The sequence below is a fragment of the Belonocnema kinseyi genome, chromosome 9, assembly GCF_010883055.1.
Source record: "Belonocnema kinseyi isolate 2016_QV_RU_SX_M_011 chromosome 9, B_treatae_v1, whole genome shotgun sequence".
Taxonomy (NCBI): Eukaryota; Metazoa; Arthropoda; class Insecta; order Hymenoptera; family Cynipidae; genus Belonocnema; species Belonocnema kinseyi.
The window spans coordinates 44,295,510-44,306,900 of NC_046665.1; the positions used below are offsets into that span (position 1 = coordinate 44,295,510).

Genomic DNA, 11,391 nt, shown 5'->3' on the forward strand with positions numbered 1-11,391 from the left:
TTGTGATTATGATTACGTTTATAAAAACTAATTTATTGGATTGGCCTTTGGTACAATCTTTTAGTTCATTTCGTTAGCCAGCTATTTAGGACCCAAATTCACAAAGTTGGAGCGTTTTGGACATTTCTAGACCATTTTCTTCAAGATTTCAAAATTTCACGTAGCTTTTGTAGCGTAGGTTTTGTAGTAATTGTACAAAATAACATTAGTTTGTTCAAAAAATTGTTGAAAGCTACACAAGATAAGAAAAAAATTATTAGACAAAAACTATCTTCCCAAAAAGGATTTACAAATGTTTTAATAATTATTTTTTTGTAGGATATTGTGAATTGTATATATTGGATAGATAATTGTATATATAATTTCATATTATGAATTGTAATCATATAAACTTATTGAATTGATACATTTTGTATGGTAGTTAAGAATAAAAAATAATACAAAATAAAGTACAGATATAAAAGCAATAAAAAAAATGAAATTTGTACTTTATTTTGCAATATCTGAATGAGCAGCGCCCGAACGAGATAAATAAATAAATATAATATACATTTGATATAATAGAGTTAAACATAATGTAGAAAAGTTCAAATTTTGGACAAGAATGAGTGAGAAGCACGAGATACGTGATGAGAATGTGTTCGTTAAAGTCAAAGGAGCTTTAACAAAAGAGAATTCACAATTACAAAATGAAAGTTGTCGAGGCCTTTGACCTTTAATTTTCAAAGGTATGTTATGTGTGCAAATGAGAAGGCAGTACAAAAACCGAGTGAGCAGTGCGAGGTAAATAAATTATCGAGCTCGATACGCGAGCGGAGAGCTAAACCAAAGCAATTTATGGCAAATTCGAGATGAACTTAATTAAAGTTATAAAACATCCTATATTAAAATATAGTTTATGCAATATAAAGGGACACTCCGAAAATTTCAGGGGAATTAAAGAAAAATTCTTCTGTTTAACATTCAATTTTAACGAGAATACTAATATGATAATACTACCATATTAATCCAAAAATATTGCTGTTATTAACTCAATAAACACCAAACTAAATCACTCAGAATTTAATTAAACTATTCAGGAATTAAACTGCTACTCCAAGAATTAAATGATTAAATCGATGCGTTATATTATTATAACACTTAGTTAAGAACTTTAAATCAGTAAGGTATAAAATGTCAAGAAGATTGTCACTGTCAAGCGGAGTATTACTTCTTTATACCTTCAACATCACAGTCTTCTCGTTTCTTCACTTCTCATCACCCTTACCACTTCTTACAATCGCTCTTCACCAGCATACCAGTCCAGCCCTCAGCCTTTACTATGCTTCCTATTTCACTCTCTCTTATGAGTTATTATTCGCCTCTCTTTGCCATCCCTTTTCTGCTATCTCCATCATGTCTCCTCACCCTCCTCAATTCTTTTTAAAATCGCTTCTTCCCTTCATATCTCGTTCACGCCTTCACTGATCAGCCCTTCACCTCTTACCATCGCTCCTCACCATCACAAAATTTCGCGCCTCCCCAAACGTCATTCCCTCACCTTCTGCCATTGCTCATTGCTCAAGCGTTTTGCTCCCTACTATCTCACTCTCTTTATTCACCGCCCCTCCTCCTTATAACACAAACCCTCACCACCACACTCCTCTAATTTAACCCTCCCATATATCTTCTCCTATAACCCTTATTTTCATCAAATTCTTAGCTTCTTCCCTTCTAATACCAATACTCTCTCGCTTCTCAACTCTGACACTCCACCACAGTCATCTTGTTGCCTTGCTCTCATTGATCCCTTCCTTGGCTCCAGTGGCGTCTCTTTCTTACCAGCTACCCATCTCCAATTTAACGTTTCGCCCTCTCTCTTTCCCTTTTTACAACTTCTCCCCCTTCCTTCCTAATGAAGAGTTTTTTTATCACCACTGACATTTTGGTACTTATTATTGTATTCTTCCTACTAAAAACAACATAAAATAAATCGACACATGTGTACCATTCCATTCAGCGTGGATTTCAAGGGTCATGAAGAAACATAAATTAGGAGAGGGAGACAGTTGTATTTGACACAAGAGTGGATTGATCAGTTGGATGGGAGAGGAATCTAATGATAAGGGAAACAGGCATGAATAAGAAATAAAAGAGCGAGAGGGCGGGAGAGAGAGAAAGAGGTGTTGAGTGGTAATGATGAGGTAAATAGGAAAAGGGATGAGTGAAGAAGCGTCAGGGGGAATATGCGAGGGGAAATAAGAGATGAGAATAGGAAATTAGGATGTAGAGCTACAAGAGGGGTTTTGGGGTGTTAATAAATGAATTTATAACCCAATTCTATAGATTTTCATTCTTGAACTTAAAAAAAACGAAGAGATAATTCCCTGATACGCTTATTTGCGGAGCGATGATAAAAAGAAGACATTTGAAACGACTTTAGAGGGTGTGCTATTCTTTTTCGTCCTTCCATTCTTTCACGAGTACAATTGTCTTTCCTCTTTTATCTCGAACATTCTTTGAGCAACCCTCACGCGCCTTGCGGACTTCACTACTAGATTTATGATAGCGCGTGCGCTTTGCGCTCTAGAGTACAAAATAGTATGAACCGCGTGGCGGTTTGGAAAAGCGAGTAGGGTCGAACGGTGGTGATCAGACGCGAAAGACGACTCTGAACACAAGCAAGCAGAAGGGCTCAGTACGCTCTGCGCTTTCGCATGAAGCGGACGTTTGACGTCGGGATATTCGTAATTAGTTTGCATATCGTGCGCACGTATCGGCCATATATTTTTTTGCAATTCGTGTATTTTCATCTGCTGTTGATTTTATTTGATTTAAATGATTTTTCGCTAGGCAGTGCGCAACCGCACGGAAAATCCGCGCGGAAGTGCCGCAGCTTCGATGAGAATCAAACGGAAAAGCCGTGAGCCTTAAAGCGAAGAAAGGCCACGGGCCGGAAGAGGAAACACCTGAACAGGTGCTTTTTATTCACAAAAACCTTTTTCAGTCGGTTTTTATATTTTCCTAGATGTTATTGAGTCGTGTTTTGTTTTTTTATAGCGAATATTTGGGATGAGCATGCCAAAAGCTTAGGTTGATTTCTATCCTGTTTTTGTTATTGAAACAAAGTGTTTTTAATCTTACCTGTTAGAATTTTTTTTCATGCACCGTAAAAAATTATATGTATATGTGTGCATTGAATGCAATTGGATATGAAAAGATAAAAAAAAAATCAAATCGGTAAGTTAGTTAAAAAAAAAGTTAATTTATAGTCGCTGAATTTGATGTCTTTTAAAATTAATGATTTACTGAAAAGAATGGGTTCTGTTGGAACCCAATCTGTACTCATTGCTGTTTGGCTTCAGTTTTTCAGCTTAAAATGATCAAATAGCTTAAAAAAAAGTAAATCTATTTTACGTTTAATTTATAAATTTTCCAAATGTGCTAACATAGCACCAAGTGTATTTTGTCCCAGATGAGATGAAAATCAACTGAGCAGGAGTCCATATGTAACAAATGCTCGCGGGTGCGTTTTTTTTACTATGCTGACGGTACTCTTTTTATGTGGATTCCCTTTTGGCAAAAAAATTATTGTTTGTCGAGGTTAAATCTAGAGAGAATTCATCATGCCAGATACTATCAACCTGAATTAATTATGCCTGTGGGATGGGGTGGTGAAACAGGGAAACATTTTTAAAAACTGGTTTAAAAAAAGAATGATTATTTTTTAGTAAATGTATAGGATAAATTCTATTTTGATCCCAATAAATAAAGATGCTGTATAAAATTTATAACATTTTGTTGTAAGAAATCAGATAATTTAAATTGCGTAATTCTAAAGTCCTTTACTTTTAAGAATTTGTATTTTCTAGTCCTTATTTCTAATCGTTCTTTTTGAAATTAAACATTTTTCCAATATAGTTTTGAAGGAATAAAGACTTAAAAATAGAAAATGTTTCTTTATCAATTTTAATGTTAAAACATAAACTGCAAACATAAAAAATAAAGTAATTCAACTGTAAATGATTCCAGTGTAAAAAGTTTTAGTTTAACGGTTCTGATTTAAGAACATTTCACTTTTAAACCAATTTTAGAACTGTTTAATTTTGCATGTTTCCAATTAAAAATTCTTTAATTTTTAACATTGAAATTGACATTTTGGTTATAATTTTTTAACAGAAAGCTTATAAATTATTATTTTGTAAATTACGTCTAAATACTTCACAATTATTGACATTAAGTACCTGAAATATGATAATTTTAATTATATTTCAAATTTTTGTGATCTCAATTTAAAGTTTTTGAGTTTTAAAGTTTTTAATTTAAAAATTTTAATTTATAGAATTTTTAATTTAAAACTCTATTTTAAATGGCTGAATTAATTTTTTTAAATTAGAAGTGTCTGCTTTGATTTAATTTCCAAATCACTCTTCAAAGTCACTTAAACTTTTTTATTTTAATGACCCGTGAAAATGATTTTCAAACCAAAAATTCTTGTCTTGTATTTTAGCGTCCGCCCTCTATAAGCAGTGAATGTAAAAGAAAGTTGATTTTCTAAACGTAATTAATAAAAAATTAATACTTTTGATGGTAAAGTTGTCTGACATTTGAAGATTACTATATTTTTTAAATTTATAAACAAATGTAATTAGCCGTAAATTATTTTGCAATTCAATTTTAATTGCAAGTAAATAATAAATATAAAACAAAGAAAAGATTTTGTAAACTACCTTTCGAATCAATCAGCCTAATAAAGCTTTAAGCTGTCACTTTAATGGAAATGTGCACGCACATGCACATTTTGGGTTCGTGCTAAGAAATGTAGTAATGTAGACTTGGGGTGGTCCTTAATTATGAGCGACAGTTATATTACTAAAAGTTGTCTTGACTCGAGGGAACACGTATATCACCAACGTTTCGCGTGTTTTTATAGCTCTTTTCGTGACAGAAATTCTCCCCGAAATTCAGAGGATGTAATAACGAATTCTCAAATCTTGTAATGAGATTCCTCAGCACAAGAAACTGAGAAAATGTCGATCTTTCTTCAGCGGCTAATTTCCGGGCCACCTACTTCCGGGTTCATACATCAAACTTGTCACGTAGTTGTCGCAGGTGCATATGATTCGTTCGGGTCGGTTAGTCTTTTTTATTCCTTGGGGATGGGCAGGAACCTATTCATATTTTAGCCGTTCAAAATTTGTTTGAGAACTTATTTTACGAAATGAGAGTTACAGCGAACAGATAAAATGTATTAACAGAGAGTCTTTGCATTATTATCAGTTAGATTGGGCCATATTAAATTTCCTTAAAAATTTGAGATTAACAATGGCTTTACTATATTTGTTTTACCATCAATGGAAAAAATGATGGCGCAGTTAAATTTTTATCGCCTCGGAAAACTATAAAATCTGTATTAAAAATGAGTTTTCAGTAGTAAATCCTAGATTTATTACTCGTTTTATCCATATGAGAATTTTATAGTTACAAGAAAAGTTTAAACATTATTCAATATTTGTATTTAGTTTATATTTTGTGATTTTTGCATGTATTATACATTTTTATATCGTTAATTGATTCTTATAGTGTATACAATATATAATGTTGCGTGACAAAATTTTTGAAATACATAATTATGTAAATATAAGGATAAAAACAAAAATAATTCATTATTTTCGAATTTATAAATATGAAAATAATACGAATATCTTAAAATCGAAAAATTTTGAGCAATGCCATATTGCTGAAGATTGTCATTTAAAATATATCTTTTAATATTTTCAAATTTTCGCTGCTTTAATGATTCACATTTTTCATTTTTGAATGGTAATTTTTTTTTATTTGCATTGCTTTAAATTCAGTTAGAATTTTGAGCTTCCAAGGAACAAGTAAAAATATTTTACGCACTTATACAAATTGGGGGCTATAATAATATTAAAAATAAATTTGGTTAAATTTTTAATGTTTCCAGTTGAAAATGAATAATTTTCAAAGTTTTTTATTGTCTTCCATGTCTGAATGTTTAAGGAACAATTATAGTGGGGTGCCCTATCTCAGAGTTTTACTAAAATTGGCAAATATCAGAAACTGGCCCTTTATTTCGATCGAATCCCTGGCAAATTTTCAAGTTCTTTGTCAAATTGTTCGATTAGATTCTCATCATTTTCTAATATTTCTTATATGAATTTTTTTATTTGTTTACGATCTAATTCAAAAACATTTGAATTAGGATTTGAAGTTTTCAGTTTCCGAGTTTTAAAGATAAGCGAAGTTAAGCGACGACCCAGTGGGCACACGCGTTAAAGAACATCTTTAGAACGGCTTAAAAATGTCCTAAGTCGGTCCATATAGAACGTTCCATAAACATAAAATGTTCCAGAGACGTTTTAAAGACGTATTTCGAACATAAAAAGTTTTTAGAACGTTATTTAGTCTGACTTAGGACAGTTTTTTAAACGTTCAAATGACGCCTTTTGACTTGTACGTCCAATAAATGTTTTTAGGACGTTCCAATTACGTTCTAAAATGTTGTGCCCACTAGGGATTGGCTTGGCTCTACTCGGATGAAGTTCTATTTTGGCATATTTGTCCGGATTTTTTTTTTCTCTTCCAGCATATTTTTTTTTCAGATAGACACATTCCCAAACCCTTTTCCAGGAGGAAAAGTAACAAAGCACTGAATGAACTTAAAAAACGTACTCTCGTTAAAGAAATAATATTAGAGGTATTCAACAGGTGCATCTTTTTATTTTCTGATCCTGCATATTTTTCTGGAGATGGATTTTCAAACTTGCTGGAATTAAACTTAAGTACTTTGGAATTAATTATACATTCTTTATGAAACCCTTTTATTTTCTACTTCAGCATATCTTATCCAAGATACGTGTTTAAACTCGTTAGAGTTAACCTATAATTCTTTTAAATTCTTTGAAATTTCGCCGACTAAGAAACTACCTTGATGATACAATATGACAGATTAAAAAATATGCTAGAAGAGAAGATTGAAATCCAACAACATATGCCATAAAAGAAAATTAATATCCGGCAAAATATGCTAGAAGAGAAAATTAGAATGCGACATATTTTGCCGAAAGGAAATATTCGACCAATCCTAAAAGGCCTCATGTTTTTAAAAGCGTACATGTTGTTTGTTTGGTACGAATCTGGCAGATCTAAGCATAGTGGACATTAATTTTAAGTTTTATTTTACTAACTGATATTACTTAATCATTGGTCTCACGAGATGGTACTTACATAGTTTTCAGCTGGAATTACTATTCTTGAATTATAAAACTCATTTGGTTTTTATTAATTATATCAGTTTTTTGTAATTTGAAAGATTTTCGTATTGTATTCATAATTTTGTAAGCCCACTGATCAACAAATGGTGCACACACAGGTATAATTCATAAAAAAACGTATAAAAAATCCGAGGAAAATCCGACAAAAAGTTAAAAAAACTCAAATTATTTACAGATTGATTTTTGGAGGTGAAGGTGTGAGCAATGTTTTATTACTTATTATATTTTTACACATTTATTTGAAGTTATAGTTCACACACCTCTTTTATATAATAAAAAAAAACATTGCTACAACTATTAAAAACTAAATCAGTTTTACAATCCACCAACATTTTCTCTAGTTGAAAACTAAATCCCATATTGAGAGATGAGTCTTCTTTAACCTTACAATCGAAAAAGCTTTCGATGGTAAGAATTTTTTTTGCATTTAGGGTCACAAGCCTTAGGCCTGCAAATTTCTGATAAAAAAAGGCTATCTGTCTCAAAAAACATTAAGGTGCGACATCGAAACGCGTCGACAACATCAAGTTAATAAAAGAACCTGATATCACATTGGATTTTCAATAATCCATCCCATCATAACAAGGTCGAAAAAGCTCAAAGTCGGGTTGAAAAAAAAGGACTAGAATCAAAGTGGATTGATATTTTAAAATGCATGGTGGGCCAGAGTACACATTCTCGAAGAAAGCTTTGAATACGTTTGAATTTCATTTTGGAAAAATGCTTAAAAACGTGTAACAATCTGGTTATTCGGCCAGGAGAGGCACAAGAATACGCATAGGGATTTTCCTTCTCCAACATATGTATTGTATTTAAGAAAGAGCAGCAAATCCCAGGGAAAAGCATTTGCGAAATACGAGAAATTCATAATGGAGAATGTTCAACAGATCGTCGGAAAGTTGGTAGCCCACCTTCGATTCGCCAGAAGGCCGGGAAATTCGCGAGTGAAGCTTTCCGAACTTATTCAATCAGAACAATCAAACCAGTTTGGATTCGAACAAAAGCTCCTCTCACACTGAACGAATATAAACTTTCGGGAGAAAAGGGAGATAAAATGTAATTGAAAGGAGAAGAGAAAGATAAATATGTAGAAGATAGAGAAAGCAATTTCAAGTGAATGCAACCATCGCTGGCTTATCAACATGCTTAAAATGTAATAATACTGCAAGATTCGTAATAATTGTGAAATTTTAAATTTAAGTTCTTAACAATTAAAATATTTGAAATTGAAAAATGGTGTGTTTGACTTTCAGAGAAAAAAGGGTTCAAGACGGAATCAGAGAGAGAGAGAGAGAGAGAGAGAGAGAGAGAAAACAGAGTTATTAGACCCTGTTTACATATGGTGCAAATACTTTCAGTTACATTATGCGACGTGCAGTTGCAGTCGCAAAACATTTCTCTCAGCTTGTGTGTTGTTCAAAGTGTCACGCTCGATTTATTAGATAAAAAAATGTATAATTCTTTACAAAATTCGAGGGAAGAATGTTTTGTTTGTGCTACAGTAGCAAAATGTCTTATCGGATGAGGGAGTAAATATCTTTGGTGTGGCAATTGCAGGATTGAGATTGCCTTCGGTCTACTTGAACGTATTGGCCATTAAGGAAGACATTTAAACCAAGTTTGAGGCCAAACTGACATTTCGAGATCGAGTTCAATCTGGCTCCCTGCAATCCATTCATTTAAATAATTAGTGTTAAAACTTCCATTTAATTTTACAATTATGTTTAAAAAATGAGAGTGTAAAAAAGTTTTGAACTATAACAAAACAAAAAAATAGCCGCGTAAAAAACTTACAGAGAATTGCATTTCTGTCAAAAGGATTTCATTTGGCATTCTCTCAACATGTTCGAACCACTTTAAACGATTTCTTTTCCATGTGTCTACTAGCGTCTCTTCTGCACCACATTCTTTTAGAAATATCTCGTTGCTGACTTTGTCCATCAGAGTTTTCCCGCATATTATGCGCATGAATCTCATGTCAATTGCGTTAATTTTACTCTTATCTTTTACTTGATAAGTCCATGTCTCGCTATCGTATAGAACAGTTGGTACAATTATAGAATTATGTATTGCTATTTTAGCTTTATTTGATATGTTTTTACTTCTGATAAGGGGACCTGCTCTACTAATAACCTTCTTACCTTCGTTTATGCGTCAATCTAATTCCTCAGCTATCTTCCCGTCTCTAGTAAATAAGCTATCAAGGTATACGAACTTATCAACTTGTTCAATTCTCTCACCATTTAATAAAATATTGCATAGTGTTTTCTCACTCTTTCCTTCGAACATCATAGTTTTTGTTTTATTTGCGGTAATTTTGAGTCCGATGCTCTTCATGCTTGCATCCAGTTTATTCAACATTCTTTGTAAGTCTTCCATAGGCTCTGCTATAACAACCTTATCATCTGCGAACACTAACCCACGTACCCTTACTGTTTTGAGATCCACACCCTCTTCTTCGAATTCACTCTTACACTCGCATTGCTGCCTGTATGTAATGTTTTATAGCTTGCAGGAGCTATCCATTGACTTCATACTCTTTCAGGACTTCCCAAAGTTTACTTCTATCTACATTGTCAAAAGCTTTTTCTAGGTTAACAAATGCACAGGAAACTTTTTTTCCTACTCTCAAATTTTTTTCTGTTATTTGCCTTAAGCTAAATATTTGATCTGTACATGACCTTCCTGGCATAAACCCACTTTGGACTTCCCAAATCTTTGCTTCTGTTATTTTCATTACCCTACGAATAAGTATTTTTGAATATATTTTACTTACGGTGCTTAATAAGCTAATCCCTCTGTAATTATTGCAGTTGCTTTTATCTCCCTTTCTGTTGTATATTGGTATGATAATTGCTTTTTTCCAATCATCTGGGACATTTCCCATCTCGAAACATAAATTTATCAATTCGCACAGTCTATGTGGTATGCACTCGCCACCGTGTTTAAGCATTTCAGCGTTAATGCCGTCTACCCCGGCAGCCTTACGTTTTTCAAATTCTTAATTATATCCCTAACCTCAGTGATACAGACTTTCTCAATTGAGTTTTCCATCGAATCGTGTTCAACATCGCAGTTGTGGTGTCCTATAGCTTCATCTCCGAATTGTCTCCTAAAATAGTCTCTGAAAGCCTCTAGTATTCCGTCTGCATCATATACCATTTCCCGCCTACTATTTCTCATGTTGACAAATTCTGTACTTTTGTTTTCTTTCATTTTTTTATAAAGTAGTTTCCTGCTTTCTTCAAAGTCGTTTTGTATTTTCATCTCTTCTTCTGCTCTAATTTTATCTTTACGTTCCTTAACTAATCGTTTGAGTATCTTGTTTTCGAGTCTATAATCATTTCTACGTCTATTTCTTTCCTTTTTGCTAAGACCTGCGATGTTCAAACTTCTCTTGTATGCTTCTCTCTTTGCTTTTTGGGCAGCCTGAATTTCATCATTCCACCACGCGTTACCAGACATTCTTCCTATAACTGCGGTACCATACACTTCGATCGTACATCTAACAAGGATATCCCGTAAAATTGTCCAGGCGCCCTCTATATCTTTCTTTTTTATACGTTTCTCCCACGTTGCCCTGTCTATGCTTTCGATTATTTTATTTTTTAAATCTATTCGCACATCCGGTTTCTGTAGGTTCTCAATCATGATTCGCGTTGGTTTTGCTTTTTGGTTCTCTTTTTTCTCCATCCTCGACCTAAGTTAATTTTTGAGATCAGAAGGTAATGATCAGTATTGCATTCAGGACCCCTCATGGCCCTTGTATCTTTGACTAACTCTCTTAGTTTTTCATCCGCAACAACAAAGTCAATTATACTGCGGCTATTTCCTTTAGACCAGGTGTACATGTGGATCATTTTATGCTTGAACCAAGTATTTGTATTAAACAGACCCCTTTCTAAGCATAGACCAACTAATTTATCTCCGTTATAGTTTGTTTTTGGATCCCCAAAATTACCTAGTACTCTTTCTGTATCCTGATTTTGGATGCCCACCCATCCGTTCATGTCTCCTAGTATAATTATTCTTTCCCCATAAGGGAGGGTTGAGAAAGGGGGGAGACAGAACTGGAACCGAGAGAGTCGTCTTGGGCTTGTGTTTTTGTTTTCAT

General features: G+C 33.3%; 1 protein-coding gene across 1 annotated transcript in view; it reads left to right on the forward strand.

Annotated features, from left to right (window-relative positions):
- The first annotated feature begins 2,681 nt into the window (after window positions 1–2,681).
- Window positions 2,682–11,391, forward strand: part of LOC117179872 — a 247,333-nt gene continuing 238,623 nt past the window's right edge. The window contains exon 1 of the mRNA XM_033372043.1: window positions 2,682–2,956. The gene's annotated coding sequence lies outside the window, so the exon portion shown is untranslated. The remainder of the gene's footprint in view (window positions 2,957–11,391) is intronic.